General features: G+C 39.7%; 1 protein-coding gene, 1 long non-coding RNA gene and 1 pseudogene across 4 annotated transcripts in view; 1 reads left to right on the top strand and 2 right to left on the bottom strand.

Moving 5' to 3' along the window:
* The window catches only part of LOC129535017 (X antigen family member 5-like), a 247,618-nt gene that overhangs the window by 17,640 nt on the left and 216,438 nt on the right, over positions 1–13,540 (bottom strand). The gene's annotated exons all lie outside the window — the stretch shown is intronic.
* LOC148773302 (uncharacterized) overlaps positions 1–13,540 on the top strand; it is a 53,249-nt gene that overhangs the window by 33,086 nt on the left and 6,623 nt on the right. The window lies entirely within an intron of this gene.
* LOC148773303 (heat shock transcription factor, Y-linked-like) lies at positions 3,251–6,322 on the bottom strand (annotated as a pseudogene).

Genomic DNA, 13,540 nt, shown 5'->3' with positions numbered 1-13,540 from the left:
CTAAGTGTCTGCTAGAGCTGCCCATCTTCTGATGGATTAACAGGCATGGTATGTGATCTTAGAAATGGGGTGAGAGGTAAACAAACTTATAGCTTCTTGGTCAAACTCTGTAATCCAGTGAGCAGCATCTTTGACTTGTGCATCCTAGTCACCCTTAGGAATGCTTACAAGGGGTTACATTACTGAGCATGGAAGCTGGTAGGTGGCTGGATCCATTTTGACTTTGCCACTTGCCTTCTCTGTGAATAGACCATTCCTCTTCTCTTAATGTCACAGTCTTTGTCTTCAGATGAAGGTTGAGGATTGTGGAAGTGAGTGAATGCATGTGAAAGCCCCATAAAACTGATGACAGGGAGTACACAGTTTTCCTCTTTGAATCAGATCTCAAGACTTTTGGCTTTATAGATTTGCACTATCAATGCATCTCAAATATTCATAACATTTTTACTTGATGGTTGCCACACAGAGTTGAAGCCCAGATGTCCTGTATAGTCAGCATCTTAGCAGTGTGGCATGGCCTGGACATTTAAGGTATTAGGTAAGAAGAATGTGGGCCATGTTATATGTTATTCCGTCTATTTTTAACTGTCTGTCTGATACACTTGGGAACGGGGAAGACAACTTCCACCATGTGGGAACAGAATTCCAGATTTCCTCCTTAGTTTCATTTGATTCCTAAGAGTGTTCTTCATTATTGGTGAGTGTGCAGCCTCCATGCTTCCCATTAAATCTTCACAGTACATTTCTGGCTAAGAAGGAAGGTAGTATCCTCTTACAGGAAGGACTTGGTTGAAACTCCAGGCATCTACTTAGCCTTCTCTGGTACTGCCACATTAGAAGGTGGGTGTTTTGTTATTGCCAGACACAGTAGACATCTAAGGTCCCACTTAACTTTTGCTGGGCTGATTGGGAGAGTACCATAGTTTTCAACTATGTTTGGAGGGAGTAACTTGGTTATTATCGAAATGCTTTCCAAGCTTTGAAACTCACCCGTTTGTCTTGCACTTTGAAAAGAGAAAGTAGACTTTTGAATGGGCATTTTAATTTGTGCCTCTTGTATTTTTGAAGTAACCATTTCTTCAACCGAAATCTCTAACGTAAAGGTCAAAAAGAAAACCCAGACATACACTCACAAACACATTCTTACTCTGATGGACACACACAAGCACAGTCACAATCTTATATGCTCAAAACAAAATTCACAAAAGGAAAAGAAAACCCAAGGACTCACTGAAGGACAACTATGAACTGCACAGAAGTTCTCTGTGACTTGTTTCTAGGATTAATGTTGGAAGTTATTTTGTAGTTGAATGATTTCACTCTAGTTACATTTTAAATCAGAATGTTTTAAAACATATACCTTTGTTCTGCATTCCAGGGGATCTTAGAATATTTTGTATATAAGACTATTGTGTGATTTGCTAAAATGAAAATAATGTTGTAGGATAACAGTATTGAAGACATATTGACCTCTTTAGGCCCTGCAGTTACCCATTTGCTTGCTGTATTTTAAGCATCCAATTCCATCCTCTGACCTTCTCGTATCAATTTTTTGACTCTTTGCCCCAATCTTCTGCATTTACCTCACTTAAAATTTCTACTTCACTTTTACTATTTTAGGCACCAATTATAAAATAAATAAATAAAGGAAAGAAAACTGAATTCATGTACCATGTTTACCTAGTACATTGAGTATATTCTCTATAAGCTTTTGAGAATGAAAGGTACTGATATGTTAAAGCCGTATGGGAATTGATCACCAAGGTAATGTATCATGTAACCAGGCTTCCCTTGTTAGGGCAATTGAGGTGCAATTTAATAATATGTTTCCAGGAGGGAACAAAAACAGTAGTTTTTAAACATGACATGTTGGAGGTCCTTATCCATGCCTTTTCCAAGTTATCACAGAGGACTAACTGAATTAATCCTGTTCTTTTTGAGAAGGACTGCCACTCAAAGCAGAACATGAAAAGAAGTTAAAAGGGAGCGAGAAGGAATAATCAGTATATGGTAATGAAATAGAAGATGTAATCGCATTTAGGATGATATTTCTAAAAACATGCAAATTTGACTACATAGTAAGATGCCTGAAATCTAAAACAAGGTCACTGGACTTTGTGCTTGAAGTGATAACTAAGGACACCAATTTCATAACTTACAATTGCTGTAAAATGCTTACCTCTCTAGCATGGTATTCTCACCTACATTTAATGAAAGTTTTCAGTGAAAGTAAGAGTGTGGTGTGTGGACAACTCCCTTATCTACACAAATATTCCACAGATTTCACTGTCCATTGGCTGCAAGAATGAGAATGGAGGTCTTAAATTGGTGTTGTCCTATGTGGATTACCATAATAAAACAGGGACATGACTTGATGTTTCCACCGCTGTCTAAAGGAATGTCCACAAATTTGACATTGCCAAGATTTCTAGGTAGTGTTCATGACAATCTGGATAGTCCAACAAGCAGACACTCTCCTCAGAGTAGTTCATTGTGAAATATATTAAGGATCAGCCATTGATTTGGATCCCTGGTTACTCCATGACTTTTCTAGATGATTAAATTGAATGATTCCTGCTTTTAAAAACATATCTCTATAACTACTACTGAAATTTAGGGAACTGGGGCCTGAAACAACATGCTTAGAATGGGTTCTTATAGACTGTAGACGTCATGAGAGCAGCAATCATTTTATAATTTGAATTACCACGTTACATTCATGTAAACATAATAAATATTTATCATTTTGGGAAACATTCTCAGTAAATAGGAAAGGTCAATTATGATGACAGTGCAGGTTATGGGATGTTGTTGAGTAGTGTATATAGCATTTGGTTGGTTATTACATTTATTGATAATTCAGTAAGTACTTAAAATGTGTCATTTTCAGGCTCTAAGTTTTAGCCAATGTGAAAGATACATAAAGAAAAGAGGGTAGACCCAAAACACATCGAAGACCTGATATCTGTGCATGCCTTGATAGGAGGGCAAACAGAGGTTTCTTCCAAGCCTAAGAAAGAGTTGAGGCAAAGTTGTGAGATGGGGCTTAGCATGACTGAAAGTAGTTTGAGTGATTGTAGCTCCAGAAGCACAGTGTAACAGAAAGATAATGAAACAACTAAGGAAACAGATATCATGTCTTCAAAGAACTTGTTAACCATGCTGAGGTGCTGCAATCACCACAAGGAATTTATTCTGTCTCTGTGGGAACAGATAAACAACATCTAAATATGCATTAGGAAATATAGCGTGGAATCTTGGTGGGAGGAAATAAAGGCATCCCTTAAGGAGAGCAGCGCAAAAATGACCCTATATAATACCACTTGTAAAATACCTGTCTTGTGCTGACCATGGGCCAGTCATTGACTATGTCGTGTTATCTTTGGTATCCCAGTGATGGTATGATGGTGATCATGATTTTGGATATGCTACAACATCTATATTTTCAAGTATGAAATGAATTTCTCTAATGAAGACCATCTGTCTAACTATACAATAACTCTATCCAATAACACATATAATATGATATAACTGAGAATGCTCTAAGGTATGTTCTGTGTATTTGCATTTTTTGATTTTATTTGTATCTCTTCCTCCTCCCATACCATCCTAATTTAGACACCCATTCATTTCAGCGGGGATGATTTCAGCAATCACTTTGACATCCATTACCTCTTTTTCCTTTGTTCTCCCTTTCTTGCTTACAAACAATTGATTAGCTGTCATTTACCTAGGATGCGTAAAGAATGTTTCCTTGAACTAAAGAGTTTGTAAAACAAGGCAGTAAAATAGCCAGACATTGAAATAAGGCCTCATTTTACTCTTATTTCAAAATAGAAAATGAAACTCTGAAGATGAACATGTAACTTTATTGTTCAAATATGAGAATTGTAGGAATTTGTTGACATCTCCCACCATAAATTTTAATCTTCATTATGCTGTATAATCTGACATTTTTTGATAGATCAGTTTTAATTAGGATGGTTTTCATATAATGAAGATTCTTGATAAGTTGACCTTGAAAGAGAGGAGACAGATGTATAATGGATTCTTGGCACTGGGGACCATGAGTTGCCTCTTTGTTGCAGGTTAGGAAAAGGATTGTCATGGGCTGACATATTGCTGTACCTAACCGGAAATTTAGAACGCTCCACCATCAGTCCAAAATAACTGCTCTGTAATGGAAATATGATGTAGTTTTGGGAAGTAAAAGTTGTTGCAGTAGCAAAGTTCTCAACGCGGCCATTTGCTTGAGTGTAGCTGCGATGTGACTGCCGATTAAAAATGCTCCACTGATTTAAAACAGCAAGTTGATCTATCACAATCTGTTCTGTTTGTCTAACTGATATTGATGATGGGGAAGGGAAATCACATGGAGATAAGGCACTTGTGTTAGCGACTGTCTGCCTGGTATAAGGCTCTCGTATGAAAGGCACACTTAAACTTGTAGCGGCTGAAAATGCACTCTCCCCACTAGTTTCAGGAAGAAAATTAGAGTTACGATCATCTATGTTGCCCCTTGCTTTAACATGATTCTTCTTGTAATCTCGAACTAATGAAGATATTGGAGAGACCTTTTTACTCCCAACTCTTCTTTTCATTCTTACTATAAGTTGGGGATAGCCTCTTTTGAAATTTGGATTACAATAGATCTGTAACTAAAATCAAAGGAGAAACTATTTAGTTTCTTTATAAACCAAGGTAAAACTGACAAGCAAAACTAAGCTATAAAAATTTATTCTTTTAATGATACCAATTAAATAGCATCAAATAAAACACCTTCATTAGTAGTTTTACACCTTACATGTTAGAAACAATTATGATCCTCAAGTAAAAATATGTTGTAAACATATACAGTAAATACAGTAAATACCAAGTAAAAATATGTTGTAAACATATACAGTAAAATCCCACTTTAATTAGCTTCAGGGCTTGTATCCAGTTTCCAGTTGCTAGGAATGTTTGTTAAATATCAACTACCAAATGTTTGTAAATATTTTAACCTCCAGCTGTTCTCAACTTCAAAAAATAAAACTTTTTCCACAGTTTATCATCTCAATTTTAAATGCAGTTTTAGCTACATATATGAACATGCTTTCTAGGTCACGTGATTTATTCTTACATATTGCCAATAATAAGTGAAAATTTTGGAATACCTTGCTCAAAACAGAGACATTGTTTTCTTCCAGAAAGTCAGCTAATGAAGCAGATCTTTGAAAAGTTTGTTTTCTAAATCCATAAATGTTAAGCTGTCGAACAAAACTTTTCATACTACCAGTTGCAAATATTCTGAAAGGGCCTTTTCTTTCCAAGACTTCTTTCTTGAAGACTTCTTCATTGATCACTATAGAAGTGCCACTCTCATCCCACCAAATAGATTTAAACCGATCACTTTCAACTATCTTCCAAAGTTTTTGAGGAAAATTGCGTAAAAGAAAATCGTCCACTTCATCTGTTTCAGAGACAGAAAATGTGTCCTGTGGCGTTTTAATCACAACTTCCTCAAACAAAGCCTGAAAAGCATCTTCTTCAATCTTCGATCTCAAAACTGAGTCCTCAGTAAGTGTGTAATCACACAAAGGAGATCTAATGGAGGTTTCTGAACCAGTTGATTCATCTTTAGGAGGCACATCTTGAATTTCTGAAGAAATATGTGCCATATCAAAGAAATCTTTCTTCAGATACTTTTCTTATGTGTCTGATTTTATACACTGCAACTTCAAATGCTGCCTGGCTGGCCTACAGAGATAAACTCTCTAGACCATCACAGTGGTTCTCAAAGTCAAAAAGCTGTGACATCACAAAGTCACCGGTCTCCTAGCAATTGAAGGGTAATGTTCAACCAGTGTTTACTTCTGTATCAACTTAAAATTCAGGCCGCTTACATAAATAGTAACCAAAAATATGAAACCTGCAAAATCTCATTCCTAAATAATTTTTACACAGAAAAATGGTTTATCACGCTTCTATACACACATTCTTAATATTCAGTAATGTTACCAAACCAAACTTGGGTCTGCTCGCTTCTGTGCAATAAAGTCAATCAACTGACTGTGGGTTGCAGTGAAAGCAAGTGTAGTGTTTATTGTAGGACCAAGCAAGGTGTCCTAGCAGCTGGTGATTAAAAGACCCACACTCCCCAAATGCTTTCAGGGGAAGGATTTTAACGACAGAGTGAGTGTGGGCCATGGGGTGTGTGATCAGTTTTAGGACATTCTACTAATGGCCTGTTACTGAGGATATTAGGACACAACATCATTGACCTGCTAGTTCCAACTACTCTGTGGTCTGTGTACTTCAATTTCAGCCTAGTTGGGGCTTTAGCATCTCTAAAACTGCTCACAGGATATCGCTCAGAATAGTATCTATGGCCCTTGAGGAGGGACTAAAGATCCTTGACTTTGCTTAATGGCTAAATCATTATTATTTTATATGGGTTGATTATATTCCTTTGTTTCTGCCTTTTCTAACTTCTCTGATTAAAATTACTCTTGGAACACGAGGAGGTCTACAATCTCCTACCTCTCTCTTGCTTTTTTCATACTTTTCAATCTCAAGAAGAGACTGTTTAGAACAAGAAAGGAAATAAATTGTTGGACTTAGAGGTTGATCATAAATGTGACAGAAAAATCTCAGTTGCAGGTTCGATTTCTGTTTCAGATTCCCCAGCTCTTGGAGTGTCTGAGTCAACAACAACTTTGGCTATTACCTGTTGAAATGGAGCTTAGAGTTGGAAATAATCCTGAGATGTAATATTTTCTGTTATGCAAACAATATATCTGACTATTATTGTCATTAAACCCAGACAAACTTTTGAAAATTGGTAGGTATTTATTAAAAAGAGGGGAGTGATATAAAAGAGTCCTCATATTTTAGATGCAGCCAAGAAAATACATTTTGAAGTATTTCCACTTTACATATATTCAATAACCAAGTAGGCTTTTGAACCATTCTACTTTTGGGTTTAATTTTTTTCCATTGCTGTTACACTTAACAGGAATTATAAGCCATTGTACTTTTTAAAAATATTCTCATACACACACACGTATATAAGTATATATGTATATATATATATATGTCAAAATATAATTTTAGCAACTTTATTCAGTTGGCCATACTCTCAGCTCACCACCAAGGTCCTAAATGAACCGTTTGGGAAGCCCAGTATTACTTAATAATTTTCTGGCTGAATAATCCAGATCCTGTTGCTGAAAGGCTCTCCCTAAATCTAGATCATCTTCCACTATTCTTTCTGTAATAAGAGATGGAGTTCATATATATGAGGACACCTTGAGCCCATAAAATCGCAACTCTCAGTTACTTAAAAATATTGTTCTAAGAAAGTTGTTGCTCTCCTCACGTTGGATACAATTTTAAACATTCAAGTCTGCAGTAACATAGAAACATGTCTGAACCACATGCACAATGGTCAGCTAGCTGGACTTGGGATAATGGCTACCCATTTAATGGGTAAAACAGATGCACAGTGCACTGTGCATAGATCATAATCAGGCTCTTTTGGCTAGCTGAACATTAAAAGTATACGATGTGTACATCAAAATCACTTCTCCATAATTCAGTATGTAAAATTTTCTTTCATCACTTTAAACTGCTGGTACCAAATATTTCTATAGAAATCATTGATGATCAAAATTTCTCTCCCTTGATGCCACAGTGGTTCAGCTTCATGCCCCCTCTCCACATCATATCTCTTGGATCTTGTCCTCCTTTGTATTTCCATAGTTGCCACATTAGAGAAAATCTAACTAGATAACATGAACAGGCTCATTATGTTATGTTCATGGGAAAATATTTTATAGGCTGTGTATTTTATCAACATTTTACCCAGTTGTCACAGAAGCATGGCACAAATGTTTCTAACAGGAAACTTAAAAACAGAAGTATTATATATAATGAATAACTATCATCTTAGAATACACTTATAAAATAATTTCTTACCCTAAACACTGAAGGAAAACAAAGTTACAAGAAAGCAATAATTGTCAATGTTGATAGGAAAATATTTGGTAAACAGTACATTTGTATTCTCAATATTACAAAAAGTGAGATCATGGCATCTGGTCCCATCGCTTCATGAAAAATAGAAGGGGAAAAGGCAGAGGCAGCGACAGATTTCCTCTTTTGTGGCTCTAAATTCACTGCAGTTGGTGATGGCAGCTATAAAATTAGAAGACAATTGCTTCCTGGAAGAAAAGCTATCACAAATTTAGAAGCATGTTAAAAAGTGAAGACATGACTTGACCAATGGAGGCCCATCGAGTCACATCTATATTGGTTCCAGTAGACATGTACAGATGTGAGAACAACAAAATGCTCTGCTGGGGATGACTTATGAGTGTCCATTGGATTGCAAGGACATCAAGCCAGTCACACAAACAGGAAATCAACTCTGAAGATGCATTAGAACCACTGACGCTGAGGCTGAGGCGCCAAAGCATTGACCACCTGAGCAAAGAACTGACTCACTAGAAAAGACCCTGATTCTTAGGAAACATTGAAATCAGGAAGAGAAGTGGGTGAGAGAGGAGGAGAAGGTTCTATAGCTTCACCCATTCAATGGACACGATCTCGGGCAGATTCTGGGAGATGGTGAGGGACAGAGAGGCCTTGTGTGCTGCAGTCCAAGGGCTCACAAAGAGTCAGACATGGCTTTGTAACTGAACAACAACAAGATTTCAGTTAATAAATTGGATCTTCCAAGGTCGTGGTTAGGTCTCAAGATGTTAGAGGAATAGGAGGCACAGACCACTCTCTCCCACATAAATTCATCTAAGGATCGACTGCATATGGAACACCATCCAGAAACCAACTTGTGAACGATGTTGATGGGCCCTAGAAACCGAGAAAGTCAAACCCGTCTCTTAAAAAGGAGGAAGGATAAGAGATATAAAGAGAGTAAAAGTTTTTAGGGATGGAGACCCATCTTGGAGAGAGAGTCATAAAGGAGGAGGAATTTGCACAAAATAGGAAACCCTCTCTTATAGGTGTCAGTGGGGGAAGAAACAGAACTGGAGGGAAAAGAACAAAAACACAGATTATGCCAGTAACTGCAATTACCAACCGAGAAGTGGCTCAGATGCTCCTGTCCACCATCATACAGTGGGGCCTGGGAGGAAGGCCTGGGCTGTATCAAACACACTATGGTTAGAACCGGGCTTTAGTGCCCTGGGGTCAATCTGATGCAGCTAAGGTGACATAGAAACCTAAACCATGGGAACTCTAGAGACAAACATTTTAAAAAGGACCTTTCCTGAGAGAAGGCTCTAAGACCACATAGTGAACCATGGCACACTCACAGAACAGAAGACTGTGCACGTGAAAATATCAAAGGAGACCAAGCCAGCGTACATTTAACACCTTTTCCACCACGAAGGGAGAGAGGAATGTGTACGGCTGCCAGAGGTAAAAGGAAATAGGCTACTGGTATCTTTGCCAAAGAATGCTCAAACTACCACACAATCGCACTCATCTCGCACGCTAGTAAAGTCATGCTCAAAATTCTCCAAGCCAGGCTTCAGCAATACGTGAACCGTGAGCTTCCAGATGTTCACGCTGGTTTTAGAAAAGGCAGAGGAACCAGAGATCAAATTGCCAACATCCGCTGGATCATGGAAAAAGCAAGAGAGTTCCAGAAATCATCCATTTCTGCTTTATTGACTATGCCAAAGCTTTTGACTGTGTGGATCACCAGAAACTGTGGAAAATTCTGAAAGAGATGGGAATACCAGACCACCTGACCTGCTTCTTGAGAAGCCTATATGCAGGTCAGGAAGCAACAGTTAGAACTGGACATGGAAAAACACACTGGTTTCAAATAGGAAAAAGAGTATGTCAAGGTTGTATATTGTCACCCTGCTTATTTAACTTATAAGCAGAATACGTCCGGAGAAGGCAATGGCAAGCCACTCCAGCACTCTTGCCTAGAAAATCCCATGGATGGAGCAGCCTGGTAGGCTGCAGTCCGTGGGGTCACTAAGGGTCGGACACGACTGAGCGACTTGACTTTCACTTTCACACATTGGAGAAGGAAATGGCAACCCACTCCAGTGTTCTTGCCTGGAGAATCCCAGGGACGGGGGAGCCTGGTGGGCTTCCATCTATGGGGTCACACAGAGTCGGACACGACTAAAGTGACTTAGCAGCAGCAGCAGCAGCAGAAGAGTACGTCATGAGGAACGCTGGGCTGGAAGAAGCACAAGCTGGAATCAAGATTGCCGGGAGAAATATCAATAACCTCAGATATGCAGATGACACCACCCTTATGGCAGAAAGTGAAGAGGAACTCAAAAGCCTCTTGATGAAAGTGAAAGAGGAGAGTGAAAAGGTTGGCTTGAAGCTCAACATTCAGAAAACTAAGATCATGGCATCTGGTCCCATCACTTCATGGCAAATAGATGGGGAAACAGTGGAAACAGTGAGAGATTTTATTTTGGGGGGCTCCAAATCGCTGCAGATGCTGATTGCAGCCATGAAATTAAAAGACGTTTACTCCTTGGAAGTAAAGTTATGACCAACCTCGACAGCATATTAAAAAGCAGAGACATTACTTTGCCAACCAAGGTCCATCTGGTCAAGGCTATGGTTTTTCCAGTGGTCATGTATGGATGTGAGAGTTGGACTGTGAAGAAAGCTGAGCACCGAAGAATTGATGCTTTTGAACTGTGGTGTTGGAGAAGACTCTTGAGAGTCCCTAGGACTGAAAGGAGATCCAATCAGGTATTTCTAAAAGAGGTCAGTCCTGGGTGTTCATTGGAAGGACTGATGTTAAGGCTGAAACTCCAATACTTTAGCCACCTCATGCAAAGAGTTGACTCATGGGATGGGGAGGGAGTTGGGAGGGGGGTAAAAGATGGGGAACATATGTGCACCTGAGGCAGACTCATGTCAATGTATAGCAAAGCCAATACAATAATGTAAAGTAGTTAGCCTCCCATTAAGAAAAAAAGAAGACTCTGATGCTGGGAGGGATTGGGGGCAGGAGGAGAAGGGGACGACAGAGGATGAGATGGCTGGATGGCATCACCGACTCAATGGACATGAGTTTGGGTGAACTCCGGGAGTTCAAGGTGGACAGGGAGGCCTGGCGTGCTGCGAATCATGGGGTCGCAAAGGGTCGGACATGACTGAGCGACTGAACTGACTGACTAACTGATAGCAGTTAAAAGTCTCTCTATCTCTCTGAAATGCTTAATAGGTTCTCCTGTTGCCCTTTTAAACTGTCTTTCTTCCCATATTGCAGCATGAGCGTATAAAGTCAAATAAGCATACTTAGAATCAGTGTAGATATTTGCTTGCTGCCCTTCGTTTAACTCGAGCACTCGGGTCAGAGCCACAAGTTCTGCTAACTGAGCACTGGTTCCCTGGGGGAGAGATTTTACTTCTAAAACCTGTTCAGCAGACACTATGGCATAACCTGCTTTACGACCAGCATCAGGGTCTTTTCCTGTGAATCGGCTCTTCCCATCAGGTGGCCAACGTATTGGAGCTTGGGCTTCAGCATCGGTCCTCCCAGTGAATATTCACAGTTGTTTTCCTTTAGGATTGGCTGTTTTGAAATCCTTGCTGTCCGAGGGATTCTCAAGTGTCTCCTCCAGTACCACAAACCAAAAGCATCAATTCGTTCTCACTCAGCCTTCTTAATGATCGAACTCACACATCTGCACACGACTACTGAAAAAGCCATAGTCGGCAAAGTGATGTCTCTGCTTTATACTATGCTGTCTAGGTTTGACAGAGGCTTCCCTCGTGGCTCAGCGGTAAAGAATTCTGCATGTGTGTACCTACGACTGATTCTTGTTGACTTTTGAGAGAAAACAACAAAATTCTGTAAATCAATTATCCTTCAGTTAAAAATTAAATAAAGTGGCAAAAGAAAGAGAATCACCCTGCAATGCATGGGATGCAGGAGACAGGGGTTTCACCCCTGGGTTGGGAAGATGCACAGCCATGCCCCATGGGCAGAGGCCACGGCAACCCACTAAAGTATTCTTGCCTGGAGAATCCCCTGGACAGAGGCAGGCTCCAGTCCATGGGGCCATAGTCAGACCCAACCGAAGCAATGAGCATGCATGCATACTAGCTTTGTCATAGCTGTTCTTCCAAGGATCAAGTGTCTTAATTTCATGGCAGCAATCACCATCCACAGTGATTGTGGAGCCCCCCAAAATTAAATCTGTCACTGCATCCACCTCCCCCCTTCTGTTTTCCGTGAAATGATAGGATTGGATGCAATAATCTTATATTTTTGAATGTTGAGTTTTAAGTCAGCCTTTTCTCTCTCCGCTTTCACCCGCATCAAGAGGTTCTTTGGTTCCTCTTCAGTTTCTGCTGTTAGAGTGGTATGATCTGCACATCTGACCTTGTTGATATTTCTGTCAGCAATCTTAATTCCAGCTTGTGAGACATCCACCCCAGCATTTCCCATGATGTGCTCTGCATGTAAGTTGAATAAGCAGAGTGACAATATACAACCTTGTCTTGCTCCTTTCCCAATTTTGAGCCAGTCCATTGTTCCATGTCTTATTCTAACTGTAGCTTCTTAGCCCTCATACAGGTTTCTCAGGAGACGGGTCAGCTAGTCTGGTACTCCCATCTCTAAGAATTTTCCAGTTTGTTGTGATCCACGAAGTCAGAGGCCTTGAGGTAGTCTAGTCAACGAAGCAGAAGTAGATGTGTTTCTGGAATTCCCTTGCTTTCTCCATGATCTCAGGAATGTTGCAATTTGAGCTCTTGTTTCTCTGCCTCTTCAAACCCAACTTGTATATCTGGAAGTTCTCGTTCCATATACTGTTGAAGCCTAGATTGAAGGAGTTTACTAACCGGGAGGCTTCAGAAATATGGGACAATCTAAACTTAAGAAATTGGAGGGTGTGAATGAAGCTCGATAAGGGAGAAAAGAAGAGGATTCTCTGATTCCCATGTTGTTAGCAAGCTGGGCAAGGGCTAGACCATAGCTTCAAGTTCTTGTGTAGGACAGTAGCCTTTATCTAGAAAGACATAAACAGTTTTGCAACTGGAATAGAGGGAGGGAGAGGGCGGGGAGTGGGAGACAGACACCCTGAGTGGATGTGAGAGACCATTAGAAGGGGGTTGACGGACGGAGGGAGGCTTCGGACTACAGCAGATGTGGTGGACTTGGGAAAAAGTAGACACATTAGACATTGTCCAGTAAAATGGACAGAACTCAGCAAGAATATGGACTTGGGCTGAAGGAGAGGGAATTGTAAACATGGTTAAGACCAAGTTTCTGTGTCCTGTCATAAGAGTACAAAGGTGGCATGGGGAATCCTGGAAGTTGACCAGGTCTGGAAAGAATTCCAAGTAAGATTTTTATGTTTATGAGCTCGTGATCTAGATGGATATGATAACCAATATTTAGATATGTAAAAGTTCCTTTTCCTTTAAAATAAGTGAGAAGTATTGAGCTATCATTTATATACGATAGAAGTCAATGATTTAAAGCATTATAGTTTGTCGAGTTTCGACATACGCATACCATTGTGTAAATGCTACCACAGTA

The sequence above is a fragment of the Moschus berezovskii genome, chromosome X (genome assembly GCF_049115385.1).
Source record: "Moschus berezovskii isolate FMDL1 chromosome X, NW_MosBer_1.0, whole genome shotgun sequence".
Taxonomy (NCBI): Eukaryota; Metazoa; Chordata; class Mammalia; order Artiodactyla; family Moschidae; genus Moschus; species Moschus berezovskii.
Note: the sequence above shows the minus strand (reverse complement) of the source record. Positions and strands in the feature narration are given on the sequence as shown.